The sequence below is a fragment of the Schistocerca gregaria genome, unplaced genomic scaffold, assembly GCF_023897955.1.
Source record: "Schistocerca gregaria isolate iqSchGreg1 unplaced genomic scaffold, iqSchGreg1.2 ptg000139l, whole genome shotgun sequence".
NCBI classification, from domain to species: Eukaryota; Metazoa; Arthropoda; class Insecta; order Orthoptera; family Acrididae; genus Schistocerca; species Schistocerca gregaria.
This window is the reverse complement of record NW_026061718.1, coordinates 116399-139939: the sequence shown is the minus strand read 5'-3', so window position 1 is coordinate 139939 and position 23541 is coordinate 116399.

Below are 23541 nucleotides of genomic sequence, written 5' to 3'. Positions count from 1 at the left end.
ACAATGAAGTCTTTCCTAATTACTCCAATACTCAGGATGCTCGGAGTGGTGGTTCCCATCCAACAAAATCACACTCGATGGTAGAACAATTATAGCAGTCACGAAACGGAATCTCCCTGCTGAGAGGAAAGAAACATGTACCACAATTAGTGCAGCACATTGATTATTTTTAGTGACCATTGCAATAAGGCTATAAAAAATATAAAGCAAATGAAGAAGATACCTAAACACGAAGATATATACCATTCCGAACATTCGTTATTGAGTAGAGTGCATGTGGTGTCCAATCTGTACCAAAAGACCATTTAATGGAGAATCTGCTTTCTGGCCATACAACCAGAGGCCCTGCTGTAAGCAACAAACCTTTACCCTCATTTCACAAATCAAATACATTACTCCACTGTGAAATTGATGAATATAAGTTATAAGGGTATCAATCAAAAAAAGCTCCAAGCAAAAGAAAAAAGTCTTTCAAATAACTCCAATCGTCAGAATGCTCGGATTGGTGGTTCCCAACCAACAAAATCACACTAAAAGGGAGAACAAACATAGCAGTCATTAAAAGGAATGTCCCTGCTGAGAGAATCTGCTTTGTGGCCATACAACCAAATGACCCTGTTGTAAACAACAAACATTTACCCACATTTCACGATTCAAATACATTACTCCCCTGTGAAGTTACTGAATATAAGTGATAAGAGTACTAATCAAAACAAGTACTTAGCAAAAGAAAAAAAGTCTTTCCTATTAACTCCCGTCGTCACAATGTTTGGAGTGGTGGTTCCCATCCAACAAAATCACACTCGTTGGTAGAACAAACATAGCAGTCATGAAACGGATTCTCCCTATTGAGAGACAAGAAACATGTGCTACAAATAGTGCAGCACATTGTTATTTTTAGTGACCATTGAAACAAGTTTTTAAAAATATAAAGCAAATAAAAGAGATACCAAAACAAGAAGATTTATCAAATCCCGAACATTCGGTGTTCAGTAGGGTGCATGTGGTGTCCAATCTCCACCAAAATACCATTGAATGCAGAATCTGATTTCGGGCCATACAACCAGATGACCCCGCTGTAAACAACAAACATTTACCCACATTTAACGATTCGAATACATTACTCCACTGTGAAATTGATGAATATAAGTTATAACAGTATCAATCATAATAAGCTCCAAGCAAAAAAAAAAAAAAAAAGTCTTTCAAATAACTCCAATCGTCAGAATGCTCGGATTGGTGGTTCCCAACCAACAAAATCACACTAAAAGGGAGAACAAACATAGCAGTCATTAAAAGGAATCTACCTGCTGAGAGAATCTGCTTTGCGGCCATACAACCAAATGACCCTGTTGTAAACAACAAACATTTACCCGCATTTCACGATTAAAATACATTAACCCACTGTGAAATTGATGAATATAAGTGAGAAGGGTAACAATCAAAAGAAGCACCTAGCAAAACAAAGAAGGCTTTCCTTATAACTCGAATAGTCAGAATGTTCAAAGTGGTGGTTCCCATCCAACAAATCACACTCGAAGGTGGAACAAACATAGTAGTCATGAAACGAAATTTCCCTATTGAGACGGAAGAAACATGTACCACAATTTGTGCACCACATTGATTATTGTTAGTGACCATTGCAACAACATTTTTTAAAATATAAAGCAATTAAAGGAGATTCTTAAAATAGAAGATTTATCAAATTCCGAACATTCGTTATTCAGTTAAGTGCATGTGCTGTAAACAGCAAACATTTACCCACATTTCACAAATCAAATACATTACTCCACTGTGAAATTGATGAGTATAAGTGACAATAGTAGCAATCAAAAGAAGCAACAAGGAAAAGAAAAAAGTCTTTATAATAACTCCAATCATCAGAATGTTTGGACTGGTGGTTCCCATCCAACAAAATTACACTCGATGATTGAACAAACATAGCAGTCATAAAACGGACTCTCCCTATTGAGAGGGAAGAAACTTGTACTACAATTAGTGCAGCACATTGTTATTCTTAGTGACCATTGAAATAAGATTTTAAAAAATATTAAGCAAATGAAGGAGATACCTAAACAAGAAGATTTGTCACATTCCGAACATTCGGTGTTCAGTAGGGTGCATGTGGTGTCCAATCTCCACCAAAAAACCATTGAATGCTGAATCTACTTTCTGGCCATACAACCAGATGACCCTGCAGTAAACAATAAACACATAACCACATTTCACGATTCAAATATATTAACCCACTGTGAAATTGAAGAATATAAATGATAAAGGAAATAATCCAAACAAGCACCTAGCAAAACAATGAAGTCTTTCCTAATAACTCCAATACTCAGGATGTTCGGAGTGGTGGTTCCCATTAAACAAAATCATACTCAATGGTAGAACAAATATAGCCGTCATGAAACGGAATGTCCCTGCTGAGAGGGAAGAAACATGTACCACAATTTGTGCAGCACATTGAGCATTTTTAGTGACCATTGGAATAACATTTTTAAAAATCTAAAGCAAATGAAGGAGATACCAAAACAAGAAGATTTATCAAATTCCTAACAGCCGTTATTAAGTAAGGTGCATGTGGTGTCCAATCTGCACCATAACAACATTGAAACGAGAATCTGCTTTCTGGCCATACAACCAGATGACCCTCTCGTAAACAACAAACATTTACCAACATTTCACAAATGAAATACATTACTCCACTGTGAAATTGATGAATATATGTGATTAAGGTATCAATCAACGGAAGCACCTAGCAAAAGAAAAAAGTCTTTCTAATAGCTACAATCGTCAGAATGCTCGGAGTGGTGGTTCCCATCCAACAAAATCACACTCGATGTTTGAACAAACATAGCAGTCATGAAAAGGAGTCTCCCTGTTGAGAGGGAAGAAACAAGTACCACAATTTGTGCAGCACATTGATTATTTTAAGTGAACATTGTAATAACATTTATTAAAAATATAAAGCAAATGATGGAGATCCCAAAACCAAAACATTTATCAAATTATGTACATTCGGTGTTAAGTAAGGTGCATGTGGTGTCCAATCTGCACCAAAAACCCTTTGAATACAGAATCTGCTTTCTGGAAATACAACCAGATGACCCTGCTGTAAACAACAAACACATAACCACATTTCGCGATTCAAATATATTAAACCACTTTGAAATTGATGATTATATGTGATAAGGGCAACAATCAAAATAGGAACATAGCAAAACAATGAAATCTTTCCTACTAACTCCAATACTCAGGATGCTGGGAGTGGTGGTTCCCATCCAACAAAATCACACACGATGGTAGAACAATTATAGCAGTCACGAAATGGAATCTCCCTGCTGAGAGGAAAGAAACATGTACCACAATTTGTGCAGCACACTGATTATTTTTAGTGACCATTGCAATAAGGCTATAAAAAATATAAAGCAAATGAAGAAGATACCTAAACATGAAGATATATCACATTCCGAACATGCATTATTGAGTAAAGTGCATGTGGTGTCCAATCTGTACCAAAGGACCATTTAATGGAGAATCTGCTTTCTGGCCATACAACCAGAGGCCCTGCTGTAAGCAACAAACCTTTACCCTCATTTCACAAATCATATACATTACTCCACTGTGAAATTGATGAATATCAGTTATAAGGGTATCAATCAAAAAAAGCTCCAAGCAATAGAAAAAAGTCTTTCTAATAACTCCAATCGTAAGAATGCTTGGAGTGGTAGTTCCCATCCAACAAAATCACACTTGATGATTGAACAAACATAGCAGTCATGAAACGGAATCACCTATTGAGAGGGAAGAAACATGTAATACAATTTGTGGAGCACATTGATTATTTTTAGTGACCATTGCAACAAGATTTTAAAACATATAAAGCAAATGAAAAGAGATACCTAAACAAGAAGATTTATAAAATTCCGAGCATTCGTTATTCAGTAAAGCGCATGTGGTGTCCAATCTGCACCAAAAACCCATTGAATGGAGAATCTGTTTTCTGGTCTTACAACAAGATGACCCTGCTGTAAACAACAAACATAAACCCACTTTTAACGATTCAAATACATTACTCCACTGTGAAATTGATGTATATATATGATAAGGGAAAGAATCAATACAAGCACCTAGCAAAACAACGAAGTCTTTCCTAATACTTCCAATACTCACGATGCTCGGAGTGGTGGTTCCCATCCAACATAATCACACTAAAAGGTAGAACAAACATAGCAGTCATTAAAAGGAATCTCCCTGCTGAGAGAATCTGCTTTGTGGCCATACAACCAAATGGCCCTGTTGTAAACAACAAACATTTACCCACATTTCACGATTCAAATACATTACTCCCCTGTTGTTGTTGTTGTCTTCAGTCCTGAGAGTGGTTTGATGCAGCTCTCCATGCTACTCTATCCTGTGCAAGCTGCTTCATCTCCCAGTAACTACTGCAACCTACGTCCTTCTGAATCTGCTTAGTGTACTCATCTCTCGGTCTCCCTGCCACCTTTAGAATTTGAAAAAGAGTATTCCAGTCAACATTGTCAAAAGCTTTCTCTAAGTCTACAAATGCTAGAAACGTAGGTTTGCCTTTTCTTAATCTTTCTTCTAAGATAAGTCGTAAGGTCAGTATTGCCTCACGTGTTCCAACATTTCGATGGAATCCAAACTGATCCTCCCCGAGGTCTGCATCTACCAGTTTTTCCATTCATCTGTAAAGAATTCGCGTTAGTATTTTGCAGCCGTGGCTTATTAAACTGATAGTTCGGTAATTTTCACATCTGTCAACACCTGCTTTCTTTGGGATTGGAATTATTATATTCTTCTTGAAGTCTGAGGGTATTTCGCCTGTCTCATACATCTTGCTCACCAGCTGGTAGAGTTTTGTCATGACTGGCTCTCCCAAGGCCGTCAGTAGTTCTAATGGAATGTTGTCTGCTCCGGGGGCCTTGTTTCGACTCAGGTCTTTCAGTGCTCTGTCAAACTCTTCACGCAGTATCGTATCTCCCATTTCGTCTTCATCTACATCCTCTTCTATTTCCATAATATTGTCCTCAAGTACATCGCCCTTGTATAAGCCTTCTATATACTCCTTCCACCTTTCTGCCTTCCCTTCTTTGCTTAGAACTGGGCTGCCATCTGAGCTCTTGATATTCATACACGTGGTTCTCTTCTCTCCAAAGGTCTCTTTAATTTTCCTGTAGGCAGTATCTATCTTCCCCCTAGTGAGATAAGCTTCTACATCCTTACATTTGTCCTCTAGCCATCCCTGTTTAGCCATTTTGCACTTCCTGTCGATCTCATTTTTGAGACGTTTGTATTCCTTTTTGCCTGCTTCATTTACTGCATTTTTATATTTTCTCCTTTCAGCAATTAAATTCAATATTTCTTCTGTTACCCAAGGATTTCTAGCAGCCCTCGTCTTTGTACCTACTTTATCCTCTGCTGCCTTCACTACTACATCCCTCAGAGCTACCCATTCTTCTTCTACTGTATTTCTTTCCCCTATTCCTGTCAATTGTTCCCTTATGCTCTCTCTGAAACTCTGTACAACCTCTGGTTCTTTCAGTTTATCCAGGTCCCATCTCCTTAATTTCTCACATTTTTGCAGTTTCTTCAGTTTTAATCTACAGGTCATAACCAATAGATTGTGGTCAGAGTCCACATCTGCCCCTGGAAATGTCTTACAACTTAAAACCTGGTTCCCAAATCTCTGTCTTACCATTATATAATCTATCTGATACCTTTTAGTATCTCCAGGGTTCTTCCACGTATACAACCTTCTTTCATGATTCTTAAACCAAGTGTTAGCTATGATTAAGTTGTGCTCTGTGCAAAATTCTACTAGGCGGCTTCCTCTTTCATTTCTTAGCCCCAATCCATATTCACCTACTATGTTTCCTTCTCTCCCTTTTCCTACACTCGAATTCCAGTCACCCATTACTATTAAATTTTCGTCTCCCTTCACTATCTGAATAATTTCTTTTATTTCATCGTACATTTCTTCAATTTCTTCATCATCTGCAGAGCTAGTTGGCATATAAACTTGTACTACTGTAGTAGGTGTGGGCTTCGTGTCTATCTTGGCCACAATAATGCGTTCACTATGCTGTTTGTAGTAGCTTACCCGCATTCCTATTTTCCTATTCACTATTAAACCTACTCCTGCATTACCCCTATTTGATTTTGTGTTTATAACCCTGTAGTCACCTGACCAGAAGTCTTGTTCCTCCTGCCACCGAACCTCACTAATTCCCACTATATCTAACTTTAACCTATCCATTTCCCTTTTTAAATTTTCTAACCTACCTTCCCGATTAAGGGATCTGACATTCCACGCTCCGATCCGTAGAATGCCAGTTTTCTTTCTCCTGATAACGACATCCTCCTGAGTAGTCCCCGCCCGGAGATCCGAATGGGGCACTATTTTACCTCCGGAATATTTTACCCAAGAGGATGCCATCATCATTTAATCATACAGTAAAGCTGCATGTCCTCGGGAAAAATTACGGCTGTAGTTTCCCCTTGCTTTCAGCCGTTCGCAGTACCAGCACAGCAAGGCCGTTTTGGTTAATGTTGCAAGGCCAGATCAGTCAATCATCCAGACTGTTGCCCCTGCAACTACTGAAAAGGCTGCTGCCCCTCTTCAGGAACCACACGTTTGTCTGGCCTCTCAACAGATACCCCTCCGTTGTGGTTGCACCTACGGTACGGCCATCTGTATCGCTGAGGCACGCAAGCCTCCCCACCAACGGCAAGGTCCATGGTTCATGGGGGGAGGTACTCCCCTGTGAAGTTACTGAATATAAGCGATAAGAGTACTAATCAAAACAAGTACTTAGCAAAAGAAAAAAGTCTTTCCTATTAACTCCAGTCGTCACAATATTTGGAGTGGTGGTTCCCATCCAACAAAATCACACTCGTTGGTAGAACAAACATAGCAGTCATGAAACGGATTCTCCCTATTGAGAGACAAGAAACATGTGCTACAATTAGTGCAGCACATTGTTATTTTTAGTGACCATTGAAACAAGTTTTTAAAAATATAAAGCAAATGAAAGAGATACCAAAACAAGAAGATTTATCAAATCCCGAACATTCGGTGTTCAGTAGGGTGCATGTGGTGTCCAATCTCCAAAAAATACCATTGAATGCAGAATCTGATTTCGGGCCATACAACCAGATGACCCCGCTGTAAACAACAAACATTTACCCACATTTAACGATTCGAATACATTACTCCACTGTGAAACTGATGAATATAAGTTATAACAGTATCAATCATAATAAGCTCCAAGCAAAAAAAAAAAAAAAAAAAAAAAAAGTCTTTCAAATAACTCCAATCGTCAGAATGCTCGGATTGGTGGTTCCCAACCAACAAAATCACACTAAAAGGGAGAACAAACATAGCAGTCATTAAAAGGAATCTCCCTGCTGAGAGAATCTGCTTTGCGGCCATACAACCAAATGACCCTGTTGTAAACAACAAACATTTACCCGCATTTCACGATTACAATACATTAACCCACTGTGAAATTGATGAATATAAGTGAGAAGGTCAACAATCAAAAGAAGCACCTAGCAAAACAAAGAAGGCTTTCCTTATAACTCGAATAGTCAGAATGTTCAAAGTGGTGGTTCCCATCCAACAAATCACACTCGAAGGTGGAACAAACATAGTAGTCATGAAACGAAATTTCCCTATTGAGACGGAAGAAACATGTACCACAATTTGTGCACCACATTGATTTTTGTTAGTGACCATTGCAATAACATTTTTAAAAATATAAAGCAATTAAAGGAGATTCTTAAAATAGAAGATTTATCAAATTCCGAACATTCGTTATTCAGTTAAGTGCATGTGCTGTAAACAGCAAACATTTACCCACATTTCACAAATCAAATACATTACTCCACTGTGAAATTGATGAGTATAAGTGACAATAGTAGCAATCAAAAGAAGCAACAAGCAAAAGAAAAAAGGCTTTATAATAACTCCAATCATCAGAATGTTTGGACTGGTGGTTTCCATCCAACAAAATTACACTCGATGATTGAACAAACATAGCAGTCATAAAACGGACTCTCCCTATTGAGAGGGAAGAAACATGTACTACAATTAGTGCAGCACATTGTTATTCTTAGTGACCATTGAAATAAGATTTTAAAAAATATTAAGCAAATGAAGGAGATACCTAAACAAGAAGATTTGTCACATTCCGAACATTCGGTGTTCAGTAGGGTGCATGTGGTGTCCAATCTCCACCAAAAAACCATTGAATGCTGAATCTACTTTCTGGCCATACAACCAGATGACCCTGCTGTAAACAATAAACACATAACCACATTTCACGATTCAAATATATTAACCCACTGTGAAATTGATGAATATAAATGATAAAGGAAATAATCAAAACAAGCACCTACCAAAACAATGAAGTCTTTCCTAATACTTCCAATACTCAGGATGCTCGGAGTGGTGGTTCCCATTAAACAAAATCATACTCAATGGTAGAACAAATATAGCCGTCATGAAACGGAATGTCGCTGCTGAGAGGGAAGAAACATGTACCACAATTTGTGCAGCACATTGAGCATTTTTAGTGACCATTGGAATAACATTTTTAAAAATCTAAAGCAAATGAAGGAGATACCAAAATAAGAAGTTTTATCAAATTCCTAACAGCCGTTATTAAGTAAGGTGCATGTGGTGTCCAATCTGCACCATAACAACATTGAAACGAGAATCTGCTTTCTGGCCATACAACCAGATGACCCTCTCGTAAACAACAAACATTTACCAACATTTCACAAATGAAATACATTACTCCACTGTGAAATTGATGAATATATGTGATTAAGGTATCAATCAACGGAAGCACCTAGCAAAAGAAAAAAGTCTTTCTAATAACTACAATCGTCAGAATGCTCGGAGTGGTGGTTCCCATCCAACAAAATCACACTCGATGTTTGAACAAACATAGCAGTCATGAAAAGGAGTCTCCCTGTTGAGAGGGAAGAAACAAGTACCACAATTTGTGCAGCACATTGATTATTTTAAGTGAACATTGTAATAACATTTATTAAAAATATAAAGCAAATGATGGAGATCCCAAAACCAAAACATTTATCAAATTATGTACATTCGGTGTTAACTAAGGTGCATGTGGTGTCCAATCTGCACCAAAAACCCTTTGAATACAGAATCTGCTTTCTGGAAATACAACCAGATGACCCTGCTGTAAACAACAAACACATAACCACATTTCACGATTCAAATATATTAAACCACTTTGAAATTGATGATTATATGTGATAAGGGCAACAATCAAAATAGGAACATAGCAAAACAATGAAATCTTTCCTACTAACTCCAATACTCAGGATGCTCGGAGTGGTGGTTCCCATCCAACAAAACCACACTCGATGTTTCAACAAAACATAGCAGTCATGAAACAGCATCTCCCTGTTGAGAGGTAAGAAACATGTACCATAATTTGTGGAGCACATTGATTGTTTTTAGTGACCTTTGCAATAAGATTTTTAAACATATAAAGAAAATGAAGGAGATACCTAAACAAGAAGATTTATCAAATTCTGACCATTTGTTATTCAGTAAACTGCATATGGTGTATAATTGGCACCAAAAAACACTTGAATGGAGAATCTGCTTTCTGGCCTTACAACCAAATGACCCTGCTGTAAACAACAAACATTTACCCACAGTTCACGATTCAAATACATTACTCCACAGTGAAATTGATGAATATAAGTGATAAGGGGAAGAATCAAAACAAGCACCTAGCAAAACAATGAAGTCTTTCCTAATTACTCCAATATTCAGGATGCTCGGAGTGGTGGTTCCCATCCAACAAAATCACACTCGTTGGTAGAACAAACATAGCAGTCATGAAACGGATTCTCCCTATTGAGAGACAAGAAACATGTGCTACAATTAGTGCAGCACATTGTTATTTTTAGTGACCATTGAAACAAGTTTTTAAAAATATAAAGCAAATGAAAGAGATACCAAAACAAGAAGATTTATCAAATCCCGAACATTCGGTGTTCAGTAGGGTGCATGTGGTGTCCAACCTCCACCAAAATACCATTGAATGCAGAATCTGATTTCGGGCCATACAACCAGATGACCCCGCCGTAAACAACAAACATTTACCCACATTTAACAATTCGAATACATTACTCCACTGTGAAATTGATGAATATAAGTTACAACAGTATCAATCATAATAAGCTCCAAGCAAAAAAAAAAAAGAAAAAACTTTCAAATAACTCCAATCGTCAGAATGCTCGGATTGGTGGTTCCCAACCAACAAAATCACACTAAAAGGGAGAACAAACATAGCAGTCATTAAAAGGAATCTCCCTGCTGAGAGAATCTGCTTTGTGGCCATACAACCAAATGACCCTGTTGTAAACAACAAACATTTACCCGCATTTCACGATTAAAATACATTAACCCACTGTGAAACTGATGAATATAAGTGAGAAGGGTAACAATCAAAAGAAGCACCTAGCAAAACAAAGAAGGCTTTCCTTATAACTCGAATAGTCAGAATGTTCAAAGTGGTGGTTCCCATCCAACAAATCACACTCGAAGGTGGAACAAACATAGTAGTCATGAAACGAAATTTCCCTATTGAGACGGAAGAAACATGTACCACAATTTGTGCACCACATTGATTATTGTTAGTGACCATTGCAACAACATTTTTAAAAATATAAAGCAATTAAAGGAGATTCTTAAAATAGAAGATTTATCAAATTCCGAACATTCGTTATTCAGTTAAGTGCATGTGCTGTAAACAGCAAACATTTACCCACATTTCACAAATCAAATACAATACTCCACTGTGAAATTGATGAGTATAAGTGACAATAGTAGCAATCAAAAGAAGCAACAAGCAAAAGAAAAAAGTCTTTATAATAACTCCAATCATCAGAATGTTTGGACTGGTGGTTTCCATCCAACAAAATTACACTCGATGATTGAACAAACATAGCAGTCATAAAACGGACTCTCCCTATTGAGAGGGAAGAAACATGTACTACAATTAGTGCAGCACATTGTTATTCTTAGTGACCATTGAAATAAGATTTTAAAAAATATTAAGCAAATGAAGGAGATACCTAAACAAGAAGATCTGTCACATTCCGAACATTCGGTGTTCAGTAGGGTGCATGTGGTGTCCAATCTCCACCAAAAAACCATTGAATGCTGAATCTACTTTCTGGCCATACAACCAGATGACCCTGCTGTAAACAATAAACACATAACCACATTTCACGATTCAAATATATTAACCCACTGTGAAATTGATGAATATAAATGATAAAGGAAATAATCAAAACAAGCACCTACCAAAACAATGAAGTCTTTCCTAATACTTCCAATACTCAGGATGCTCGGAGTGGTGGTTCCCATTAAACAAATTCATACTCAATGGTAGAACAAATATAGCCGTCATGAAACGGAATGTCGCTGCTGAGAGGGAAGAAACATGTACCACAATTTGTGCAGCACATTGAGCATTTTTAGTGACCATTGGAATAACATTTTTAAAAATCTAAAGCAAATGAAGGAGATACCAAAATAAGAAGTTTTATCAAATTCCTAACAGCCGTTATTAAGTAAGGTGCATGTGGTGTCCAATCTGCACCATAACAACATTGAAACGAGAATCTGCTTTCTGGCCATACAACCAGATGAGCCTCTCGTAAACAACAAACATTTACCAACATTTCACAAATGAAATACATTACTCCACTGTGAAATTGATGAATATATGTGATTAAGGTATCAATCAACGGAAGCACCTAGCAAAAGAAAAAAGTCTTTCTAATAACTACAATCGTCAGAATGCTCGGAGTGGTGGTTCCCATCCAACAAAATCACACTCGATGTTTGAACAAACATAGCAGTCATGAAAAAGAGTCTCCCTGTTGAGAGGGAAGAAACAAGTACCACAATTTGTGCAGCACATTGATTATTTTAAGTGAACATTGTAACAACATTTATTAAAAATATAAAGCAAATGATGGAGATCCCAAAACCAAAACATTTATCAAATTATGTACATTCGGTGTTAAGTAACGTGCATGTGGTGTCCAATCTGCACCAAAAACCCTTTTAATACAGAATCTGCTTTCTGGAAATACAACCAGATGACCCTGCTGTAAACAACAAAAACATAACCACATTTCACGATTCAAATATATTAAACCACTTTGAAATTGATGATTATATGTGATAAGGGCAACAATCAAAATAGGAACATAGCAAAACAATGAAATCTTTCCTACTAACTCCAATACTCAGGATGCTCGGAGTGGTGGTTCCCATCCAACAAAACCACACTCGATGTTTCAACAAAACATAGCAGTCATGAAACAGCATCTCCCTGTTGAGAGGTAAGAAACATGTACCATAATTTGTGGAGCACATTGATTGTTTTTAGTGACCTTTGCAATAAGATTTTTAAACATATAAAGAAAATGAAGGAGATACCTAAACAAGAAGATTTATCAAATTCTGACCATTTGTTATTCAGTAAACTGCATGTGGTGTATAATTGGCACCAAAAAACACTTGAATGGAGAATCTGCTTTCTGGCCTTACAACCAGATGACCCTGCTGTAAACAACAAACATTTACCCACAGTTCACGATTCAAATACATTACTCCACAGTGAAATTGATGAATATAAGTGATAACGGGAAGAATCAAAAGAAGCACCTAGCAAAACAATGAAGTCTTTCCTAATTACTCCAATACTCAGGATGCTCGGAGTGGTGGTTCGCATCCAACAAAATCACACTCGATGGTAGAACAATTATAGCAGTCACGAAACGGAATCTCCCTGCTGAGAGGAAAGAAACATGTACCACAATTTGTGCAGCATATTGATTATTTTTAGTGACCATTGCAATAAGGCTATAAAAAATATAAAGCAAATGAAGAAGATACCTAAACACGAAGATATATCACATCCCGAACATTCGTTATTGAGTAAAGTGCAAGTGGTGTCCAATCTGTACCAAAAGACCATTTAATGGAGAATCTGCTTTCTGGCCATACAACCAGAGGCCCTGCTGTAAGCAACAAACCTTTACCCTCATTTCACAAATCAAATACATTACTCCACTGTGAAATTGATGAATATAAGTTATAAGGGTATCAATCAAAAAAAGCTCCAAGCAAAAGAAAAAAGTCTTTCTTATAACTCCAATTGTAAGAAAGCTCGGAGTGGTCGTTCCCATCCCATCCCATCCACACAGGGCCAACACCCGGCATCATGGTGTGGGGAGCGATCTCCTACACTGGCCGTACACCTCTGGTGATCGTCGAGGGGACACTGAATAGTGCACAGTACATCCAAACCGTCATCGAACCCATTGTTCTACCATTCCTAGACCGGCAAGGGAACTTGCTGTTCCAACAGGACAATGCACGTCCGAGTGTATCCCGTGCCACCCAACGTGCTCTAGAAGGTGTAAGTCAACTACCCTGGCCAGCAAGATCTCCGGATCTGTCCCCCATCGACCATGTTTGGGACTGGATGAAGCGTCGTCTCACGCGGTCTGCACGTCCAGCACGAACGCTGGTCCAACTGAGGCGCCAGGTGGAAATGGCATGGCAAGCCGTTCCACAACACTACATCCAGCATCTCTCCGATCGTCTCCATGGGAGAATAGCAGCCTGCATTGCTGCAAAAGGTGGATATACACTGTACTAGTGTCGACATTGTGCATGCTCTGTTGCCTGTGTCTATGTGCCTGTGGTTCTGTCAGTGTGATCATGTGATGTATCTGACCCCAGGAATGTGTCAATAAAGTTTCCCCTTCCTGGGACAATGAATTCATGGTGTTCTTATTTCAATTTCCAGGAGTGTATATGTGATAAGGGCAACAATCAAAATAGGAACATAGCAAAACAATGAAATCTTTCCTACTAACTCCAATACTCAGGATGCTCGGAGTGGTGGTTCCCATCCAACAAAACCACACTCGATGTTTCAACAAAACATAGCAGTCATGAAACAGCATCTCCCTGTTGAGAGGTAAGAAACATCTACATCTACATCTACATCTACATGACTACTCTGCAATTCACATTTAAGTGCTTGGCAGAGGGTTCATCGAACCACAATCATACTATCTCTCTACTATTCCACTCCCGAACAGCGAGCGGGAAAAAAGAACACCTAAACCTTTCTGTTCGAGCTCTCATTTCTCTTATTTTATTCTGATGATCATTCCTACCTATGTAGGTTGGGCTCAACAAAATATTTTCGCATTCGGAAGAGAAAGTTGGTGACTGAAATTTCGTAAAAAGCTCTCGCCGCGACGAAAAACGTCTATGCTGTAATGACTTCCATCCCAACTCGTGTATCATATCTGCCACACTCTCTCCCCTATAACGCGATAATACAAAACGAGCTGCCCTTCTTTGCACCCTCTCGACGTCCTCCGTCAATCCCACCTGGTAAGGATCCCACACCGCGCAGCAATATTCTAACAGAGGACGAACGAGTGTAGTGTAAGCTGTCTCTTTAGTGGACTTGTTGCATCTGCTAAGTGTCCTGCCAATGAAACGCAACCTTTGGCTCGCCTTCCCGACAATATTATCTATGTGGTCCTTCCAACTGAAGTTGTTCGTAATTTTAACACCCAGGTACTTAGTTGTATTGACAGCCTTGAGAATTGTACTATTTATCGAGTAATCGAATTCCAACGGATTTCTTTTGGAACTCATGTGGATCATCTCACACTTTTCGTTATTTAGCGTCAACTGCCACCTGACACACCATACAGCAATCTTTTCTAAATCGCTTTGCAGCTGATACTGGTCTTCGGATGACCTTACTAGACGGTAAATTACAGCATCATCTGCGAACAACCTAAGAGAACTGCTCAGATTGTCACCCAGGTCATTTATATAGATCAGGAACAGTAGAGGTCCCAGGACGCTTTCCTGGGGAACACCTGATATCACTTCAGTTTTACTCAATGATTTGCCGTCTATTACTTTGAACTGCGACCTTCCTGACAGGAAATCACGAATCCAGTCGCACAACTGAGACGATACCCCATAGCTCCGCAGCTTGATTAGAAGTCGCTTGTGAGGAACGGTGTCAAAAGCTTTCCGGAAATCTAGAAATACGGAATCAACTTGAGATCCCCTGTCGATAGCGGCCATTACTTCGTGCGAATAAAGAGCTAGCTGCGTTGCACAAGAGCGATGTTTTCTGAAGCCATGCTGATTTCGTATCAACAGATCGTTCCCTTCGAGGTGATTCATAATGTTTGAATACAGTATATGCTCCAAAACCCTACTGCAAACCGACGTCAATGATATAGGTCTGTAGTTAAATGGATTACTCCTACTACCCTTTTTGAACACTGGTGCGACCTGCGCAATTTTCCAATCTGTAGGTACAGATCTATCGGTGAGCGAGCGGTTGTATATGAGTGCTAAGTAGGGAGCTATAGTATCAGCGTAATCTGAAAGGAACCTAATCGGTATACAATCTGGACCTGAAGACTTGCCCGTATCAAGCGATTTGAGTTGCTTCGCAACCCCTAAGGTATCTACTTCTAAGAAACTCATGCTAGCACATGTTCGTGTTTCAAATTCTGGAATATTCCATTCGTCTTCCCTGGTGAAGGAATTTCGGAAAACTGCGTTCAATAACTCCGCTTTAGCGGCACAGTCGTCGATAACAGTACCATCGGCACTGCGCAGCGAAGGTATTGACTGCGTCTTGCCGCTTGTGTACTTTACATACGACCAGAATTTCTTCGGATTTTCTACCAAATTTCGAGACAATGTTTCGTTGTGGAACCTATTAAAGGCATCTCGCATCGAAGTACGTGCCAAATTTCGCGCGTCTGTAAATTTTAGCCCATCTTCAGGATTTCGCGTTCTTCTGAACTTCGCATGCTTTTTCCGTTGCCTCTGCAACAGCGTTCGGACCTTTTTTGTGTACCACGGGGGATCCGTTCCATCTCTTACCAGTTTATGAGGTATGAATATCTCAATTGCTGTTGCTACTATATCTTTGAATTTGAGCCACATCTCGTCTACATTCGCATTGTCAGTTCGGAAGGAATGGAAATTGTCTTTTAGGAAGGCTTCTAGTGGCACTTTATCCGCTTTTTTAAATAAAATTATTTTGCGTTTGTTTCTGATGGATTTGGAAGAAATGGTATTGAGCCTAGCTACAATGACCTTGTGATCACTAATCCCTGTATCAGTCATGATGCTCTCTATCAGCTCTGGATTGTTTGTGGCCAAGAGGTCAAGTGTGTTTTCGCAACCATTTACAATTCGCGTGGGTTCGTGGACTAACTGCTCGAAATAATTTTCGGAGAATGCATTTAGGACAATGTCGGAAGACGTTTTCTGCCTACCACCGGTTTTGAACAAGTATTTTTGCCAACATACCGAGGGTAGGTTGAAGTCCCCACCAACTATAACCGTATGAGTGGGGTATTTATTTGTTACGAGACTCAAACTTTCTCTGAACTGTTCCGCAACTGTATCATCGGAGTCTGGGGGTCGGTAGAAGGAGCCAATTACTAACTTAATTCGGCTGTTAAGTATAACCTCCACCCACACCAATTCGCACGGAGTATCTACTTCGACTTCACTACAAAATAAACCACTACTGACAGACACCAACACTCCACCACCAATTCTGCGTAATCTATCTTTCCTGAACACCGTCTGAGACTTCGTAAAAATTTCTGCAGAACTTATTTCAGGCTTTAGCCAGCTTTCTGTACCTATAACGATATCAGCTTCTGTGCTTTCTATTAGCGCTTGAAGCTCAGGGACTTTTCCAGCGCAACTACAACAGTTTACAACTATAATTCCGACTGTTCCTTGATCCAAGCACGTCCTGTAATTGCCAAGCACCCTTTGACATTGCAGCCCATCCCGCACTTTCCCGAGGCCTTCTAACCTAAAAAACCGCCCAGTCCATGCCACACAGCCTCCGCTACCCGTGTAGCCGCCAGCTGAGTGTGGTGAACTCCTGACCTATTCAGCGGAACCCGAAACCCCACCATAATTTGTGGAGCACATTGATTGTTTTTAGTGACCTTTGCAATAAGATTTTTAAACATATAAAGAAAATGAAGGAGATACCTAAACAAGAAGATTTATCAAAATTTGACCATTTGTTATTCAGTAAACTGCATGTGGTGTATAATTGGCACCAAAAAACACTTGAATGGAGAATCTGCTTTCTGGCCTTACAACCAGATGACCCTGCTGTAAACAACAAACATTTACCCACAGTTCACGATTCAAATACATTACTCCACAGTGAAATTGATGAATATAAGTGATAAGGGGAAGAATCAAAACAAGCACCTAGCAAAACAATGAAGTCTTTCCTAATTACTCCAATACTCAGGACGCTCGGAGTGGTGGTTCCCATTAAACAAAATCATACTCAATGGTAGAACAAATATAGCCGTCATGAAACGGAATGTCCCTGCTGAGAGGGAAGAAACATGTACCACAATTTGTGCAGCACATTGAGCATTTTTAGTGACCATTGGAATAACATTTTTAAAAATCTAAAGCAAATGAAGGAGATACCAAAACAAGAAGATTTATCAAATTCCTAACAGCCGTTATTAAGTAAGGTGCATGTGGTGTCCAATCTGCACCATAACAACATTGAAAGGAGAATCTGCTTTCTGGCCATACAACCAGATGACCCTCTCGTAAACAACAAACATTTACCAACATTTCACAAATGAAATACATTACTCCACTGTGAAATTGATGAATATATGTGATTAAGGTATCAATCAACGGAAGCACATAGCAAAAGAAAAAAGTCTTTCTAATAACTACAATCGTCAGAATGCTCGGAGTGCTGGTTCCCATCCAACAAAATCACACTCGATGTTTGAACAAACATAGCAGTCATGAAAAGGAGTCTCCCTGTTGAGAGGGAAGAAACAAGTACCACAATTTGTGCAGCACATTGATTATTTTAAGTGAACATTGTAATAACATTTATTAAAAATATAAAGCAAATGATGGAGATCCCAAAACCAAAACATTTATCAAATTATGTACATTCGGTGTTAAGTAACGTGCATGTGGTGTCCAATCTGCACCAAAAACCCTTTGAATACAGAATCTGCTTTCTGGAAATACAACCAGATGACCCTGCTGCAAACAACAAACACATAACCACATTTCACTATTCAAATATATTAAACCACTTTGAAATTGATGATTATATGTGATAAGGGCAACAATCAAAATAGGAACATAGCAAAACAATGAAATCTTTCCTACTAACTCCAATACTCAGGATGCTCGGAGTGGTGGTTCCCATCCAACAAAACCACACTCGATGTTTCAACAAAACATAGCAGTCATGAAACAGCATCTCCCTGTTGAGAGGTAAGAAACATGTACCATAATTTGTGGAGCACATTGATTGTTTTTAGTGACCTTTGCAATAAGATTTTTAAACATATAAAGAAAATGAAGGAGATACCTAAACAAGAAGATTTATCAAATTCTGACCATTTGTTATTCAGTAAACTGCATGTGGTGTATAATTGGCACCAAAAAACACTTGAATGGAGAATCTGCTTTCTGGCCTTACAACCAGATGACCCTGCTGTAAGCAACAAACATTTACCCACAGTTCACGATTCAAATACATTACTCCACAGTGAAATTGATGAATATAAGTGATAAGGGGAAGAATCAAAACAAGCACATAGCAAAACAATGAAGTCTTTCCTAATTACTCCAATACTCAGGATGCTCGGAGTGGTGGTTCCCATCCAACAAAATCACACTCGATGGTAGAACAATTATAGCAGTCACGAAACGGAATCTCACTGCTGAGAGGAGATGTGCTGATGTACCACAATTTGTGCAGCACATTGATTATTTTTAGTGACCATTGCAATAAGGCTATAAAAAATATAAAGCAAATGAAGAAGATACCTAAACACGAAGATATATCACATTCCGAACATTCGTTATTGAGTAAAGTGCATGTGGTGTCCAATCTATACCAAAAGACCATTTAATGGAGAATCTGCTTTCTGGCCATACAACCAGAGGCCCTGATGTAAGCAACAAACCTTTACCCTCATTTCACAAATCAAATACATTACTCCACTGTAAATTGATGAATATAAGTTATAAGGGTATCAATCAAAAAAAGCTTCAAGCAAAAGAAAAAAGTCTTTCTAATAACTCCAATCGTAAGAATGCTCGGAGTGGTAGTTCCCATCCAACAAAATCACACTCGATGATTGAACAAACATAGCAGTCATGAAACGGAATCACCTATTGAGAGGGAAGAAACATTACCACAATTTGTGGAGCACATTGATTATTTTTAGTGACCATTGCAACAAGATTTTGAAACATATAAAGCAAATGAAAAGAGATACCTAAACAAGAAGATTTATAAAATTCCGAGCATTCGTTATTCAGTAAAGCGCATGTGGTGTCCAATCTGCACCAAAAACCCATTGAATGGAGAATCTGTTTTCTGGTCTTACAACAAGATGACCCTGCAGTAAACAACAAACATTAACCTACTTTTAACGATTCAAATACATTACTCCACTGTGAAATTGATGTATATATATGATAAGGGAAAGAATCAATACAAGCACCTAGCAAAACAACGAAGTCTTTCCTAATACTTCCAATACTCAGGATGCTCGGAGGGTGGTTCCCATCCAACAAAATCACACTAAAAGGTAGAACAAACATAGCAGTCATTAAAAGGAATCTCCCTGCTGAGAGAATCTGCTTTGTGGCCATACAACCAAATGACCGTGTTGTAAACAACAAACATTTACCCACATTTCATGATTCAAATACATTACTCCCCTGTGAAGTTACTGAATATAAGCGATAAGAGTACTAATCAAAACAAGCACTTAGCAAAAGAAAAAAGTCTTTCCTATTAACTCCAGTCGTCACAATGTTTGGAGTGGTGGTTCCCATCCAACAAAATCACACTCGTTGGTAGAACAAACATAGCAGTCATGAAACGGATTCTCCCTATTGAGAGACAAGAAACCTGTGCTACAATTAGTGCAGCACATTGTTATTTTTAGTGACCATTGAAACAAGTTTTTAAAAATATAAAGCAACTGAAAGAGATACCAAAACAAGAAGATTTATCAAATCCCGAACATTCGGTGTTCAGTAGGGTGCATGTGGTGTCCAATCTCCACCAAAATACCATTGAATGCAGAATCTGATTTCGGGCCATACAACCAGATGACCCCGCTGTAAACAACAAACATTTACCCACATTTAACGATTCGAATACATTACTCCACTGTGAAATTGATGAGTATAAGTGACAATAGTAGCAATCAAAAGAAGCAACAAGCAAAAGAAAAAAGTCTTTCCTATTAACTCCAGTCGTCACAATGTTTGGAGTGGTGGTTCCCATCCAACAAAATTACACTCGATGATTGAACAAACATAGCAGTCATAAAACGGACTCTCCCTATTGAGAGGGAAGAAACATGTACTACAATTAGTGCAGCACATTGTTATTCTTAGTGACCATTGAAATAAGATTTTAAAAAATATTAAGCAAATGAAGGAGATACCTAAACAAGAAGATTTGTCACATACCGAACATTCGGTGTTCATTAGGGTGCATGTGGTGTCCAATCTCCACCAAAAAACCATTGAATGCTGCATCTACTTTCTGGCCATACAACCAGATGACCCTGCTGTAAACAATAAACACATAACCACATTTCACGATTCAAATATATTAACCCACTGTGAAATTGATGAATATAAATGATAAAGGAAATAATCAAAACAAGCACCTAGCAAAACAATGAAGTCTTTGCTAATAACTCCAATACTCAGGATGCTCGGAGTGGTGGTTCCCATTAAACAAAATCATACTCAATGGTAGAACAAATATAGCCGTCATGAAACGGAATGTCGCTGCTGAGAGGGAAGAAACATGTACCACAATTTGTGCAGCACATTGAGCATTTTTAGTGACCATTGGATAACATTTTTAAAAATCTAAAGCAAATGAAGGAGATACCAAAACAAGAAGATTTATCAAATTCCTAACAGCTGTTATTAAGTAAGGTGCATGTGGTGTCCAATCTGCACCATAAGAACATTGAAAGGAGAATCTGCTTTCTGGCCATACAACCAGATGACCCTCTCGTAAACAACAAACATTTAACAACATTTCACAAATGAAATACATTACTCCACTGTGAAATTGATGAATATATGTGATTAAGGTATCAATCAACGGAAGCACCTAGCAAAAGAAAAAAGTCTTTCTAATAACTACAATCATCAGAATGCTCGGAGTGGTGGTTCCCATCCAACAAAATCACACTCGATGTTTGAACAAACATAGCAGTCATGAAAAGGAGTCTCCCTGTTGAGAGGGAAGAAACAAGTACCACAATTTGTGCAGCACATTGATTATTTTAAGTGAACATTGTAATAACATTTATTAAAAATATAAAGCAAATGATGGAGATCCCAAAACCAAAACATTTATCAAATTATGATGATGGAGATCCCAAAACCAAAACATTTATCAAATTATGTACATTCGGTGTTAAGTAAGGTGCATGTGGTGTCTAATCTGCACCAAAAACCCTTTGAATACAGAATCTGCTTTCTGGAAATACAACCAGATGACCCTGCTGTAAACAACAAACACATAACCACATTTCACGATTCAAATATATTAAACCACTTTGAAATTGATGATTACACTCCTGGAAATGGAAAAAAGAACACATTGACACTGGTGTGTCAGACCCACCATACTTGCTCCGGACACTGCGAGAGGGCTGTACAAGCAATGATCACACGCACGGCACAGTGGACACACCAGGAACCGCGGTGTTGGCCGTCGAATGGCGCTAGCTGCGCAGCATTTGTGCACCGCCGCCGTCAGTGTCAGCCAGTTTGCCGTGGCATACGGAGCTCCATCGCAGTCTTTAACACTTGTAGCATGCCGCGACAGCGTGGACGTGAACCGTATGTGCAGTTGACGGACTTTGAGCGAGGGCGTATAGTGGGCATGCGGGAGGCCGGATGGACGTACCGCCGAATTGCTCAACACGTGGGGCGTGAGGTCTCCACAGTACATCGATGTTGTCGCCAGTGGTCGGCGGAAGGTGCACGTGCCCGTCGACCTTGAACCGGACCGCAGCGACGCACGGATGCACGCCAAGACCGTAGGATCCTACGCAGTGCCGTAGGGGACCGCACCGCTACTTCCCAGCAAATTAGGGACACTGTTGCTCCTGGGGTATCGGCGAGGACCATTCGCAACCGTCTCCATGAAGCTGGGCTACGGTCCCGCACACCGTTAGGCCGTCTTCCGCTCACGCCCCAACATCGTGCAGCCCGCCTCCAGTGGTGTCGCGACAGGCGTGAATGGAGGGATGAATGGAGACGTGTCGTCTTCAGCGATGAGAGTCGCTTCTGCCTTGGTGCCATTGATGGTCGTATGCGTGTTTGGCACCGTGCAAGTGAGCGCCACAATCAGGACTGCATATGACCGAGGCACACAGGGCCAACACCCGGCATCATGGTGTGGGGAGCGATCTCCTACACTGGCCGTACACCTCTGGTGATCGTCGAGGGGACACTGAATAGTGCACAGTACATCCAAACCGTCATCGAACCCATTGTTCTACCATTCCTAGACCGGCAAGGGAACTTGCTGTTCCAACACGACAATGCACGTCCGCATGTATCCCGTGCCACCCAACGTGCTCTAGAAGGTGTAAGTCAACTACCCTGGCCAGCAAGATCTCCGGATCTGTCCCCCATCGACCATGTTTGGGACTGGATGAAGCGTCGTCTCACGCGGTCTGCACGTCCAGCACGAACGCTGGTCCAACTGAGGCACCAGGTGGAAATGGCATGGCAAGCCGTTCCACAACACTACATCCAGCATCTCTCCGATCGTCTCCATGGGAGAATAGCAGCCTGCATTGCTGCAAAAGGTGGATATACACTGTACTAGTGTCGACATTGTGCATGCTCTGTTGCCTGTGTCTATGTGCCTGTGGTTCTGTCAGTGTGATCATGTGATGTATCTGACCCCAGGAATGTGTCAATAAAGTTTCCCCTTCCTGGGACAATGAATTCATGGTGTTCTTATTTCAATTTCCAGGAGTGTATATGTGATAAGGGCAACAATCAAAATAGGAACATAGCAAAACAATGAAATCTTTCCTACTAACTCCAATACTCAGGATGCTCGGAGTGGTGGTTCCCATCCAACAAAACCACACTCGATGTTTCAACAAAACATAGCAGTCATGAAACAGCATCTCCCTGTTGAGAGGTAAGAAACATGTACCATAATTTGTGGAGCACATTGATTGTTTTTAGTGACCTTTGCAATAAGATTTTTAAACATATAAAGAAAATGAAGGAGATACCTAAACAAGAAGATTTATCAAATTCTGACCATTTGTTATTCAGTAAAC